Here is a 15,699-nt window from a genome sequence, read left to right on the forward strand (position 1 = left end):
TCAACAAAGACTGCGTTTCTTCCTTAAAAAAAAAAAAACATCTACCCACGAGTCTTGTTAAAGTACAAATCCTCCCTTAAGTTGTTCCGCTGTATGGGACCAGTCTGTGATGATCTGTTCATTCCTGCAGTTACATTTGTAGTTTTTCACATCTCTTCCTTCATCCTGCCTCGTCTATCTCAGTGACTGCCCGCAGTTTTACAGTTTACTGTGAAGGCAGCCGTGTCCTTTCCACAGTACGTTGTTTAATTCATTTTTACAAAGTCTGTTAAAGAGATGTATCTTTCTTTTCTAGTTTGAAGAGTTTTTGGTTTGCAGGATAGAAAACAAACAGGATAGAAACATTTCCATTTAAGAAAAAGCGAGCATTGCTCCTGCTTCATGTCTGGTGACAGCCTTTGCAGGTTGCTGTGGCCCAAAGACACAAACAACACTACAAGCTAAAAAAAATAGATGCAGGAATGTTAAAATATCACCAGTAACTTTGTATTTAAGTCCAAGTTTCCAGTCTAGAGTCTTTTCAGTCAACAGTCCAGCACTAGGCTTTGGCATCCAAGACGACTGCCTCTCTTGTAACAGACCCATCCTACTTTGAGTGCATTTTTAAAAAATAATAATCAGCGTATTGGACTGACAGTTACAATTCTCCTTGTGTGTTATAAGCTTCACCATGCTGTCAAACCCCCCCACCCCACCCCCACAAGACATTTGTCAAAGTGACGCCAACAGATCTGTTAAAATGTGCATCTCCTCCATCGCGGAGTGCGATGCCAAGTGTTGTAAATGTCAAAGCATTTGTGAAGATGTGACAAGTAGTCTCCCAGTGGCAGCCTGGCTTTGAAAGCAGAGCTGAGTACAGATCTTAAAGGCCAGACACGCCTCTGGAATGATGCTGATGCGCAGCAATCAACACAACAGACACCTTCCCTCCCTTCCATTATAATTAACTAGACAAGAAATTTGGCAGTGAGTTATTGATCAGGAGAATCATTGTTAAGAATGCTAGTTTTGGACCCACAGTGTGAAAATTGGACTCCAAATATAAAAATCTGAATGGTAAAATGAGAGCACGCAGAATGTGTCCTGCTAATTAGGATTTTGAAAACAGTAACTTGAATTCCTCTTCAGCACAGTATGTAATATAGTTTCTACTTTCCCTCCTGATATTATCAACGTAGCTGTTGGGTTTTATTTTCCTATCCTGGCTCAGTAATCAACACGAACCACACTAAACTTGTGATTATATATGTGTTGTCCTTCAATCAGTGGAATCAGGAGTGCCTTTTGAAGACTCTAATCACAATCTCAAATGTAATCGCTAAGGGTCGGTTTACTAATCATGTATAATCTAACCACCCGTGTGAAATCACAGAGCGGTCACTTCAAGAACGGCATTCTCCTTTCAAAGCAAAATGTCATGAGACATTCGGGTCAAATTTGTTGGCTTAAATTCCCAGCAATCCCCCCGCCCCCCGTTATTATGTTGCACTGTGAGAGGCTCGCAGGCAGACATTTTCTCACACTGGCTGTTCTCGCCTTCGACGAGCCCGCGATGCTGGCGTTCGTCTCACCCCTCCGCCTCGTCAGAAAGCCTCCTTACAGATGGCAGACGGACAGACCGTCAGATAGACGTGGCGGTCTGAGGAGGTGGATGGGAGAGCAAGGATGAAATATAAGTGAAGTACAGAAGAATAAAGGCCGCTGAAGGTCGCCATCCCCACCCCCACGCCACAGTTAAACAACAGGCTTTTAATGGAACGATGCTGAAATTCACTTCACAAACAAACGTTGCCTATCATTAACAGGCGCCACGGTTGATCCGAAACTCCACTTAGAGAGGGGAGGGGATTGTTAGGGCCAAAATATCAGACCTGATGTGAAGGATGAAAACGAAAAATTAGAAAAATAAAAACTAGAGCTGTGTGAAGGGAATCTGGTCAAAATGCTCAGTGATAGAGTGCATTTCATGAGGCGCCCTTGTGTGTTGCCATGACAATCTTGCAGCATTGTTCCCATGTGGAGGTGTGTCTGGCCCTTTAGAGCCACCTACATGGACCAGCTGGTCTCTGTTGCTCTGAACTCAAATCCAGTTTATTTCTTGCACTTCTTTGCATAAGTGGTTGCAAAAAAGAAAAAAATCCCCATCGCAATACGAAGATGCTGCTTCTCGTGTTGATTCATCTGGCTTTGCCCGCCACATGTTCAGAACAAATGCTTTTGACCGAAGAGACGATTATGCAAACTCGTTGTCCAACACTGGCGAACAGATATTTCCAACAGAATGTCTGTTACACTCTTCTGATTTCCTCTTTTTGGGGGGATTTTTAATGAAGGTTAAACGCAGCAAAGAATTTGCTGGATGATCTCTCCCACTGGCAGACCCTGAAGGAACTGCATCCTCTGGTTGTTTGCCGACTATTACGATCTCCCGTTGTCGTTTTCCCCTCTTTGAAATGTGTCAGATCTTGATTGTCCCTGTCACTCAAAAGAGTGTGCAGTTTCTGGAGACGCACCATGATGCTGCTGCACTGCCATAGGTGGTCGGTTAGGGCCACGCGTTCTCTTCGACACTCCTGTAAACGTTTGATTTTATTGTCACTTTCTTTGATGAAAAGTCATAAACCCCTTCCATCCCCTTCCCTTCACCTTCGCCCGCTAACTATTTGTCATCCCTTCAGCATCCTTGGCCAGTAGAGCGTGATCGCTGAGGGGCTGACAGACCCTTGTTTATCCCAGGAGAGATGGGGTGTTCCTTGGCAGACCCAAGTCCTTCACCTCTCATCAGGCCTTTTCAGAAACCTCACTGACGCCTCTTGGGATTGTCTACACGGCCCAGAGGCCACTGAACATGGTCCTCCCTCAGCCTTTCTTTTTCTTTCTCTTTCATCTTTTCACAGAGGCTTTGCCACGCTCTCCTCTGATGAGGAACTTGCATTTTTAAGAGTTTTTAAAACAGGGCTTGACATTCTTTAAGCAACAAGGGTGGTCATTATCCTCTGCAATATTTAGAGAAATAAAAACCCAATATACGTCACACACAAACATTATGGTTGGCAGTCGGTTAATATTTCGACTTTAGTGAAAATTTCATGAACTCTCTCCTCACCAGAGACTCAATATTTTAAAGGTTTGGCCATAAATGTTGTATGATGTCTCTGATCTCTTGTTTTGGATGTTTCTGGGTAATGGGCTCAGGCTTGATTTTTAGTTTCTGTGTTTAAAAATGGAAAAACAAGAAAAAAAAAAGTCAGCTAATGAGCAGGTTGTTTTGTTTAAATTGCCAGTGCAATGCTGTGATCCCCTTGTAGCTTCTTTTTGCTGTCTTTGAAGTTATGATGTCTTTGGCGTTTGATCCTTACCTTTCCCTGTTACCTATCAGTTGTGAAGTCTACACTACATGCAGATAACCACACCAGCCAGTGTATTTATAGTCGGGCTAAACACTGGTTCATGGGTGCGATCGATAGTCAGGTCAGACAGGCCGGCACTTGGTGAGCAGATATCGGAGTTCAGTCCTCAGCCAGGAAGTTTGGCTGTACAGAAGATTAAATGTCATGCAGATGATTCCCACTGCCAGAACAGAAACTATTCAGAAACTCTAGTGGAGAACCTCAAACTCATCTGGCTGGAGTTGACTCATAAGAGCCAGAGCATCATCACTAAAAAGGGTCTTAGAAAAGCCTTTTTTTATTATTATTACTTTTGACTGATTCTGTACATTATTTTCAGCCAAATACTTTTTCAGTGCTTTATAAACAGCAAGGATTGTAAATATGAATAACTCTTAGCAGGGGAGGCTCATGTGGAGCTGACTTAACGGTCCACCTCGTTTGTCCTCTGAAGATCTAACTTACAAGACTTGGACTGTTGCCTTCCCGAATGTCAAAATAAAGGAAAGCTGTTCGTAGAGAAAAAGAACGGAAAGAAAAAAAACGAGCGCTTTGACTGAATCTGCGTTCGGGAAAGTAACGTTGAGTGTTTGTTCTTTCTTTTAGTCTTTGATAATGTTTTCCATCTTGTTGTTTTCTTGGTGTGCAAAAATGTAAAGAAGAAGAAGAAGAAAAAAAAAAAACTTACAACACAGAATACCTCAGAAAAGAAATCCATGTAACCTTGACAACCTCCACATATTGTCAGATCCTGTCCATCAACACTCGTCTCCTGGGCACGTTCATCTGCTGTCCTTTGTCTTTGTTTCTGTTTCCCCTCTTGCTTCTTCTGCCATGCAGTGTGTTCCAGTGGAGGTTCCATATTTTTTTATACTCCTTTGGTTTCACATCCTCGTATGTCTTCTGTCTCTTGATTTGTGGACATTCTTGGTCTCAGACGTTGCAGCCCACCTTGCGTTCCTCAGTTAAATACGAAAAGGAGGTTGTTTTTCGAGACCATTTGACAGCTCTGAACGATCCACAGACAGTCTTAAAAATCCCTGCAAAAGATGGGGTTTCAGCTAAACAAAAAAAACAAAAAAAAAACCTGCCATCTTTTGATTTTAAATGTGGGTTTTGCTGAAAGGATGAAGGCCAATATGTGGAACACTTGAAACCACACGCTCCCAATGTTGTTCCTTTTGCATACCTCTTTATCTACTTATCTACTCTTTATCGTTGTTAAAAACTGAATGTAAAAAAAAAAACGCAAACACAACTAACCTCTAATTTAACTATACATATTTAAGATTAAGAAATACTCTATATGTGCACATAGATATACCTATACAAGCCCCACACATACATAAACACAAATGCATATGTATATACAAATCTCTAATGTCATAAACTTTTATCTTGAAAAGGAAGAGGATGAGCCTTTTCCATTAATGATTCAGGGAAACAATACAGAAGTCCAGTGCAGTATGTTAGGTGAAATCACTCCCACTTTGTTGCTTTTGGTGTTTGTTTTCTTACTTTGTTCTTGCTTGTTATTCCCCATGATGTAGCATAGGGCGAAGGGGCAGGGCGACTTGAGCTTTTTGTTAACAGAAGAAGTAGTGGAACTAGGATCTAGTGTAGTTGTAGTCTTTTCAAGCCTGATTATGTGAAAACGGGGGGGAACGGGCGGGAGGGGTTTTTTCTGGAGCGGACACTGTAAAGACGGTATATTTATGAAGATGACTTGGACGTAGGCGCCACATTGGGGGAGGGGAGGGCTGCAGGGGGTGGGATGTCTTCAGGACAGTTGTATATAGAACTGCTTTACCCATCAACCCTCACCTGTCTTTTTCACAGGTGAGGAGGAACTGTATATTGAAGGCACTGAAGAGGAACGGTTTGTGTTTTTATGTCTAGAAAAGTAAAGACTGTTTTAAATGAAGGAAGTGGCGGGTGGGGCGTTGATGATCCTGTTCAGGTTCTCCACAGAACCCAACAAACAGTGAAGTCGTTAGAAAACGCATCTCCCTTATGCTTCGCTGGGAGCGACGTACGGTTTCGTGAACGTTGACCCTCTCGATATTTTTGCATGCTGGTGTACATACCCCTGTATCAGTCCTTATGTTCGAAGAGGCTGGTTAATCCAAAAGCGCTTTTTTTGGATGTTGTCCGCAGGACAGATTCTGATGTTTTGAATATGAAATATTGCCCCTAAGAAAAAATCCCTTTCCTGAGAAGGAGCACCTAAGGTGTCTGTTTGTCACTGCAACAGCTTTCGTAGTGGTTTTTGGCTAAAGCTCTTTTGCAATCATTTTTTTTTTCCTTGTGTAAAGTAACAAAAAAAAAGTGTGTATGAGTGTGAATCTGTGTGGCTGTGTAAGAAATAATGTGAAAAGCTGGCTCTTTTTGATTTTCCTCAGTTGTTCTTCACACAGATTTTAGCCTCAGAGCTGTTTTTTAAGGAACATTAATCTACCTGTGCTCTTACATTAACTTAAAGGAACAGTGTACAAGTTTAAAGAATTGCATCTCTGAACGTATCCTGGCTGTCTGTAGGAAAAGATGCCTCTCTCTAGGCACCTTACAGACCCAAATTACATTACCCAGACACCCTCAGGGACCCCAACACTGCGCTCACTCTTATTCAGGTACTTAATCTACAACGAGGCCTAGCAGTGATCCACCTTGACTATAGTTTATTTTCAATAGCCTGTTCCTATGAAGACAAAAAAATAGCGCCAAACTCTTAAATGATCAGAAGCAGTTTTTCGCACCCTCAGAGTTTTGTTATTTTGTGTTCTACTCATGGGATTACTTCTCTTTTTCTGTCATTAAGTTGTCTCTATTCTATCTTTAGTATCTTATGAATGTCAATCTTCTTCTCAGTTCAGGACTGCTGTGTACTTGTTTGCACTCTGTTCTCTCTGACTTGCGTCAGGTGCCGAGGCTTTTATTCTGTGCCAAGCATTGACGTATCCTTCTGGTATTGTGTGGCTACAAATCACCCATGTAACGATGACTTACACCAAGATAACCTCTAAAAAATGTTTCATACAAGTGCACAAAACAGTGATTTGGCTTTTGAATAGCCTCCACAACCCTTCACACAGGATGTTGGTTTAAACACCGCAGGACGCTGCAGTTACAGTACCTCATGGTCGGGTATTCATCCGGTTGAATTGCTCACTTGACAACGTTTTTTCTCTCCGCCACCAATGAAGTTACACACAACAGAGGAATGTGACAGATCTGCCTTTAGTTCTTCTTAAGCTTCAGGGAAAACTAAGTAAGCCTCTCTCACCGCAAGTGAAACCAGGAAAATGGCGGAGCTCAGCTGGGCGCTGTGGTACCTAACCTACAGAACTGTAGAGCTGTGAAAGAACAAGGCGAGAAACAGAAAAGTCTTGCAGTTTTTAGTGAAATCGTTTTTAGACAGCCACTCTTCTCTGCCGTGATTAGTTGAAACCTCTGCTGTATGTCGCTAAGTGTTTGTGTTGCTACACACAGGTTGGATTTTGGAAGTCTCCTGTAGACTTCAGAGTCTCTGTTTCAATCAGAACTAGTCATGCAAAAGCAGATACTTATTAACGTGGTTTAGAGGGACAGGAGTGCATTTCGAATTTTGCCGAAATTTTTTACCTCTTAACAACAATCAAATCGGTGACATTTGGTGAGAACTGTGTAAAGGCTCTGAAAAAGTAACTTATATTTTATGTTGTAAGATCTTTTAAGATTACCTTCTACATTCCTGATGTTGGTTTTGGTAGTAGACTGATTTTGTTGTGATAGAGATAGCTCTGATTGGGTTGGAAACGGCTTATGATATTTGGGTAGACGCAGGAAGTGTTGTCCAGGGGTTTGGACTCTAGTTTGGATAGAACAACAAACCTCTTCTTTTCTTCAGTCTCGATTTCTGTCCTGCTGAGGTTTCTAACGTTTTCGTAATCTCACCTCGGTTCTTAACGGGTGGCTGGATGCCCCGCCGCAGGGCCTGCTGGGCTTTTTCCTCTTTTCCGCTGAGATTTTGCTTTTGGGTTTGACGATATACCTCATTCCTTCAGTCCAGCAGGCCCGAGGGGGCACTGTACCGATGCTCAGGATGCTCAAGCCCCCTTTCACAATTTGGTCCCACCTGGACTGTACCTCTCACAAACACATAAACAAACACACACACAGATGTACACACACACACACCTACACACTTACACAAACACACACACATACATACACACACACTTACACACAGGTTCTCCAAATACCCCAATGGACCTCATTTTTTCAATATCTACTGTTTACAGTTTGACAAAAAATTGTATAATTTAAAAAATATTTTTCTCATATTGTAGTTTTATTTATGTACGATATTTTTTTGGTTTTCGTTCTTATTTTGTACCTTGTGAGTTGGACTTTTATTCTTCTAGGCTTATATTATCGATGTCCGTGTAAATGAGCACTTAACAAGGATCACAATAATTGGTTTTAGTTTGATTGACTGCACTATTTTGTTTTCTCTTTTTCTCCCTGTTTTGAATGCGAAATCTGACTTATCTGATTGGGCTAATGAATAATAAATTGTCTCATAATGTCTGTGATTTTTTTGACAAAAAGATGAAAGTTGATGATTTTATTTCCTAGAGTCCTTTTTTTAAACTTCATTTTGCATTGAACGTCAGGCGACGCTGATTAGATCTGTCTTTGTGCATGTGTAAAATACTTTACTGGTTATGTTATATTCAATTTGGTAAAAAAGAAAATTGCCATTTTTGCCACACATTTCAGCTGTAATGTTGTGTAAGGTAGTATTCACTGGATGCTAGAACCTTCTTTTCAAAACCACTATTCTTCTAATAAATTTTGTTGTGAAAATAAAATGTCTGTCTAATTTGTGTAGATTTTTAACTGGTGTTACTGTTTTCAGGACATAAAAAAAAAAAGTTACAGGTGTGTGAGTTTCTTCTTTGTGATAGACATTCATCTACTCCTCCATCCCTGACTGAAGGCACATGGTTGAACTCTGACCCTTCCACTCCCTGAGTTAACAGCCGGGGTAAAGGAGGAGGTCCCCAAAGGTTAAGTACTCTAATGGAACAACCAGGAGGTAAAGACAGCATCCGCCTCAGAGGCTCGATTGTTATGAGAGGTATCACTACAGCAGGACGCTACATCAGTAAAATTATCTTGATTTGCTTTCACTTTCTGACATAAGATTCACAACTGAATGACACAAACTGCTTCTGAGATTGTACATTTTACCAGTCTGTGACCTTTTGACCTTGATCCCCAAACTTAGCCTGTTTGCTGGGACCCTTCTTGCCAGTCCAGAAGTTTTATCAATGTCAATTTACATGAAAGTGTAATATAGGGTTGGGAATCGATTATGTTATTCAGTGTAATCCAATTCATTTGTCCCCGGGGTCAATTAAAGCAGTTATATCAATCCTTTTTATAACACTACAGATTCTGCTTATTAGTCCGATCTTCCCTTTTTGATTCCTCATCAGTTTTTTCAAGCTTGTTCTAGCCTGACAGCTAGCTGTAGCAACAGCAGGGCTTAGTATTAAGCATTGCCCAGGCAAGTATAATGCCACATCAGGGTACTAAATCTAGCAAGTCACTTGTCCAATTGGGGAACATGTTTCAGTGTCTTTCTGGTGTTTTCACTTTTCCTTGTTTCCAGTTTTCACAGTAGCAAACACAAGAGTCTGAAGTCACTGTATTGCAATACACAACGGTCTGAAAATGCTGGCATCAATAAGAAAATTGATATGCTCAGAGACATACGACTCTGATGGATTGGACAATTTAGAAACCAGTTTCAATTCCAGTCCCTTCCCCATGGTACATTCAATAAATTTAATGACCTGGAAAATCTCTGATACGTGGCAAAATTGGGATTTCAACAGCGCAGAAAGTCCGCTAGACCCATCTATCAATTGTTACATTCACATGCACAGTAACTTAACACTTAAGTCAACAGTAAATACATGGGAATACAAAAAGCCCTTGGTCCTAAAGCATGGAACCTACTCAGTGTTAAATTATTGATGCATTAACACAAAAGCAGTATTTTAATACTGCAGGTGGTCTACAGGGCGTATTTCAAACACTACTGGGTTATTAATTCTATAACATCCTTTATATTTTATGAAGTTATTGTTCTGCTATGAACTTTTGACCTAGAGCCATAAAAATTAAGCTGCAGTAACTACCCTTACCTGACAGAGCTGGTTAGGTATGCTGCACTGGGTTAGCACTAAAGGCTCTGGAGAAAGTCCTCATCTCCTGAAAGTCCTTGGAGCCAAAAATGCTGCATTCAAGGAAAGCCTGCAGTGCATGGTACCACTACTTGGAACTAACTGAACAATTCTGACAACAAAGAACCTTTCAAATGGAGATGAAGTCAAGCTCCTTCCAGTATGGGACCTTATTTCAGAAAAATGTATGGAGAGTGAATCTCAAGAAAGTCCCAGTTTGTTGTAAATGAAGCAAAATAAATTAAAAAATAAAAAAATAGTTTCTGTTAAACTGCTCAGTGAACTACATCGTCTCACGTAACAAACACCCCCAACAGCAACATGGCTGCCACCCCTGCATGGAAAAGGTATGAACAACAGGTGAACATCACAATAAATCTGCTCTCACTGCAGTTACGTGAAAGGAGAGTCGGTAGGTTGTGCGAGCTGTTCACATACAGGAGCAGCTCTACAATATTTAAGTTGGGTGTACAGTCTTCATTATGTATCGTTATGATATTTTATATTTGATTAGTTTGATGACAAAGTCTAGAAATTACAAAATCTAGAAATACATTTTAGTCTAAGATTTCTAAAAATGGGAACAGGAGCAATATGATATGTAAACAAACTGTAAACAAACTGAGTCTGAACAGACATTTACTGCCAGCACTAAGCACTCAACAGCGTTCCATTCTCTGTGCTGAACATTAGATATATTTTCCAAAAGCTTTGCTACAGATGTGCACTGAGATGCACCAAGACAACGTGTGTTCCATTAGCTACAGCCACATGATGTAGGTTCTATAAATGGACCTTCAGAAAAGCTAAAATGTGCAGTGATCACCAGCTGAACAGCAGCTTCAGCTCTCTACATTAGAGCTGCTGCTGGCCTCAGTCCCATCCTTAAATATATTGCCCCCAGATAGATAGATAGATAGACAGGTAGGTAGGACACTGCTGCACGCAAACAACAGATATATATTCTGCTAACAATTCAACGTCTTCACCAGTGTACTACAAGACGAGGCGGCCCACCGGGCTTCAGCTGAATCCCCCTTGGGGCCAAAGCATTAAGGCATTATGAAAGAGAGGGATCGTGTGTGTTCAGTAGTAAAGTTATAGCTGTGAACGCAGCAGTGCAGTTTGCGTACAGTTGAGTCTGTCTGTTGAATCGTTTTGTTCCGTTCTCCACGTGACTTCATATCGCACCGGGAGTGTTTTTTAGTCATGCCAGCCTGATACTGTCAAGTTGCTCGTGTTAAATGAAGCTGGATTGTGGATTTCTTTGTGTAAGACTCAGGTTGGATTTTATGTGACAGTCAAAAGGTCGTGACTAGCTAACGTTAGTCTTTAAACAGAGCAGGCTGACATAAACTAAGGACCCGCTTACAGCATGACACAGAGTGTTAACTGTTAATATCTGACTATGACTTTGTCAGCACAGTGTGGGGTTTTTTTCTTTGAAAATTGTCCAATTGCACAAGGCGGTTTCACTGTCTGACTTCCTGTCTGGCTCGATCTGATGCGGCTGCCGTCCACCTGCATCAAAAATAGCCTCTGAGCGTATTCTCTCCGGAGCAGAGCGGAGAGCCGCTTCTGGGACGCTGATGAAATGGTGAAAAGCACGAACACTGTCCAGAACGCCTGCCATCAGCCACCAGTGGAAACTACGGGTTGTGAACTTTTTTGTGATTTTTTTTTTTTTTTATTGGTATCAGCAGTGTGGAGCAGGTAATGGTATCGGCTGTTGCAACAGTGTAAATCCCAATATAATTCGTGGAGGTCACAAGTTTACTGTTTACTTGTGTCACTCATCTTCACAGCGGTGTTGTTCAGCGAGTCGCCCCGGGTGCCGAAAGGTTTAATTCAACCGATGAGATCACTTCTACCGGCGGACCGTCTCTGCCTCTGAGGGACTAAAACTCAATCCAACATCTATTCTCTCTCCAGATCACCTCTCACTCTGCTCGCCAACTCTTTTGTCTCCCTGCATCTCCTCCTCCTCGCTCTCTCTCGGCTTTTCTTTCCACCTAAGTGTCTCTCTCTCTCTCTCTCTCGCGCTCTGCTGCAGGGCCTGAGGAAAGAGGCCTCTGCGGTGGATGGAGGCAGAAAAAGACAAATAACTTTTCAGGGAACAGGAAGTAGGTCATCCTCCTATCAAATATTTATTTCTCATGCTATGCCTAAGGCTCTGAGAGGACTCCCTCTTTAGATACCGTCTGCATGTGTGTGTGTGGTTTCATACTTCGCTCATTTGCACATATATGGCCGCTCATGGTCTGTGTCTGACTGAATTTGACTACCGAGATGTTGAATATTTGGATATTGCGCTCTCTTCAGGAGGTCTGACCTCATTTTTTTTTCATCAAGTCTTTTCTTTATTAAACACATATTGAAATAGCTTTTCACCCCAGCATCTATTCATGTGTGTGTTTGCAGTATGCATTCATTTTTGGTCCATTTTGCAGTGCACAGGGAATTGGATGTTTCAAATTGTGGAGAAGAAATGGAAATTAGGGGCAAAAATCTGAATAAAAATTCCTAACATGCAGCCAAGGTCACTGTACTCTGCGGCTCCAGTATGCAGATAGAAAGAGTCACGGTGGGACTCAAACTTTACATTGAAGGGATTTGGTTTCTCCTTATAGCCTGAAGATTATGGAAAAAAGCAGCACAACTGAATTGCAATTATTTTTCACATAAATAGACAACTGTCTAATTTGGATTGTTTTTAAAATAAACGTAATAAAAATAAAATCTCTTTGCAAGCCGACCCACGGCCAAAAAACAAAGAACATATTGGACCACAGATTTTGCGCGATGAGATCTGTTTTCTTTTATCACTGAAACTGCCTTTTTAATCTGATTTGGACAACTTCTTCCATGTTTGATCTGTGGCGAAGCAACTCAGTCAGATTACTTAAAGTGACAACTGTTGTTCCTCACGGTCACAACAACACAGGTGAAACTAGAGTTTGCGCGACCATTTAATCTATAATAGAAATGGATAATGGTTAATCTGGAACAGGTGGATGGTAGATTTCTGGTAAAGCAGCTGAAAGAAATATTGCTTTCCTGAAAGGTTTGTGCTTCGTTAACTTGTGCTCTGATTAATTATTCTTTCTACATTTATGACACTTACAGACTTTAGTTTGAGCCCAGTCTCTGCTCTGCTGTCTGCTAATGTTTCACAGATTCGCAGTCAGCGGTGGCATTATTGATTCATCTCCTGATTTCTTTAAATTCACTGGCATTAATTAGACTATGAAATATTAGAGAAATGTTCACCAGAGCCCATTGTTATGTCTTTAGATTGGTTTGTCACCTGTTAGAAATGCCAACATATTCAATTAACTCCAATATATAATAAAACAATAATAATTAAACTGCTAGAACCAAGAAAAACATTTTTGGTTGATACTTAGCTAAACAATTAGTTGCCAAGCAGAATTGCTGACCAGTTGTTTAAATGCTTATCAGCTACTAAATGAATCTACTACATGTTTCAGCACGTATGGAGACGTGACAGGACACAGCAGAGAAGGAGCGCGTATTTCCCTTCTAGCATTCACACCAGCCATTAACTGCCTGCTGCTGCCTTTCTTTCCAGTGTGAGACGATGGAGCAAACGTTCAGAAGCAGCAACCTTGTGATAAAGAGCTTTAATGGCTCGCACTGTGTCCCGCAGCACAGTGCGTGGCAGAAATGTATGCTGGAGAAAGGTACAAGTAGAAGCATTTTATGTAAAGTATTCTCTTCATTCCAACCTTTACTCAGGAGACACGAACACATCTCCCTCCTCGCTCTCTTGTTTTTCAAATACATACTGACTGCTGTGCAAATGTCAGAGGCCCCATCAGAAACCCCTCCCGCTGCGGTGTGTGGTGGCTGGGCCCAGCAAGGCTCCCCATTACTGATTAATAGAACCGCATCAGCTCCATTCAATTAAGACTCAGCGCCAGCCCCATGCGGTCGTCTCCCCAGGCCTGTCTGAGCTGCGTTTAGCTGCTACACACCGAGGACGGCGGCTGCTAACAAGCTCCGATACAGAAACCGATGCAGCAGTGGAGGGTGAGCCGCCGTGACTCACTCCACTGTTAACCTACTTTTGTTTTGTTTTTTTACATACGAGTCTGACTTTACTTTTAAAGGTTCTTTTATTGCTCACCTGAAGCGGTTTTTATCAACCCATGCCTCAGAAAGGTGCTGCTCAAACAAACTTGTCTTTTTACCCTTCACCCACATACAAGACATGAATTATTAATACGTCGCTTCAGCTGCCGATGCACAGTAATGTTCAGTGGAGCTCACTGGCGATACGACATTATATCAATTAGCAGGAGAACAGGAACATTATAATTATCGGCTAATTGTTTAAAGGAGGGGGTCGACCAATATAGAGTTTTTTTCAGAATGCCAGCGTTACCAATCAGATGCTGCATCAGAGCCACAACGTACCACACTTATTATTTTACTGGCAACCTGACAGAAAAACTGCTGATACCAATTAATCTGAAACAGTAACAGATGCAAATAAAGAAACTGACTTCAGCTATTTAACTCTAAGCTCTTTAAGCCAGTATGTCAGAAGAGGAGTCATTCAGCAACATCCCATCAGTCACAGGTGTTAAAAAGTCAGAGATGTCGGTCACTGTTCAGACTCTAAAGCCCACTGAAGACACTGTTATTGTGATTTTAGGCTTTATTTAAAAAAATAAAAAAAAAGATTTTATTTGATTCACGGTTAGATGCAGTAGCGCTTAAAAGTGGTAAAGATAGTAAAGATATCATGTTCAAATACTCCTCTTGTAAAAGTCGCTCGTATAAATAGAACCTGAGTCAATAAGTATCAAAAATAAGTAAAAGTAAACTACATGTATATTCAGCTGAATGATCAGACTTGATGTTCAGCATTGTTCTGATTACTGGAATCTGATTTTTTATTCATCTGACTGTCGACACAATATGTTAATTTAAACATGCACCTAATCTCAACAGTAACCAGTGACTACAGTTACTGAATTACTGTAAAAAGTACAATATTGCCTCCAAAATTTAAAAATGGAAATGAAAATACTTAAGTAAAGTGACCTTATCCTTTATTTGAGTAAATCACTAGTAAAATATTGATTGTTAAGCAGCGCTCACATTCAAACTGACGAGCTAACCAGGAGCTAACCAGACTGTCACACCCACAGCTCATTTGATTAATCCAGCAGTAAATAGCTAGCACAGGTGATGCTCTTACCTCAATCAAAACACGTTTGTTCGTCTCCCTCCTGAAGAAAAATCCAAATCCCGACACGATTAAACCGCCAAATGATGAAGTCCCGAGTCCAGGCTGGTGTTCGGACTCCTGCAGCGACCGTTAGCAGCTCAGTTCGGTAACGGCTGAGCTAACGTTAGCTTGTCGGTTAGCTCCCTCCGTCGTTAGCCGGTTAGCATCAGCCTCAGCTCCACAGTCACCATGTCCGCCGTCTTCACTTGTTGTACAAACATTTTCTTTCTTTCTCGTTGTACAAATATCAACCCGCCGCTTTTCCTCCCTCCAACTGACCGTTTGTTTTAGCCCGCCATGTTCACCTGTCGGGGCAACCGGAAGCGGCTCCGCGTCCGAGTCCGCGTGTGTGCGCGCGCAGCAGCGACACCGTGTGGCGGAGGGTGGTGACAGCAACAAGGAAGTCACAACAGCACAATACAGAACAACACAACGCAACACAATACAGAACAATACAACACAACAGACCTGCTGTGAGTTGTGTTCTTATGCAAACATTAATCTGCTATAATTAGATATTTAAATCTAAACACAATCAGCCTGATTAGCATTCATCCCCTGCTGAGTGTGTGGATTTAATCTGGAGCACGCAGGCGCCATGACATCATAAATTAAGTCATATTAATCCGACTAACAGTCAAAAATCACACACACAAAAAATGTACACATACATCCATCCCGAGGGGAGAAATACAATTTATAGATAATTATGGTGCCGAATATTTATTTGGAAATAGGAGGTGTTTGTTAAGATTTAACAGACAGTCGTGTAAATTATAAGATCGTAGATTTGAGAGCGTTAGCTATGTGGCTG

General features: G+C 41.4%; 1 protein-coding gene across 13 annotated transcripts in view; it reads right to left on the minus strand.

The window, feature by feature from the left end:
* The window catches only part of LOC119019211 (MORN repeat-containing protein 4-like), a 112,325-nt gene extending 96,998 nt beyond the window's left edge, over positions 1-15,327 (minus strand). For 4 of the 13 annotated variants that reach the window (XR_005074970.1, XR_005074967.1, XR_005074972.1 and 1 more), the window contains exon 1: positions 14,856-15,299. The gene's annotated coding sequence lies outside the window, so the exon portion shown is untranslated. Of the gene's footprint in view, positions 1-14,855 lie in introns of all 13 variants that reach the window. The other 9 variants (XR_005074976.1, XR_005074977.1, XR_005074975.1 and 6 more) reach the window with 4 other exon arrangements.
* Between the last annotated feature and the right edge of the window lie 372 nt (positions 15,328-15,699).

Source organism: Acanthopagrus latus, chromosome 1 (genome assembly GCF_904848185.1).
Source record: "Acanthopagrus latus isolate v.2019 chromosome 1, fAcaLat1.1, whole genome shotgun sequence".
Classification (NCBI taxonomy): Eukaryota; Metazoa; Chordata; class Actinopteri; order Spariformes; family Sparidae; genus Acanthopagrus; species Acanthopagrus latus.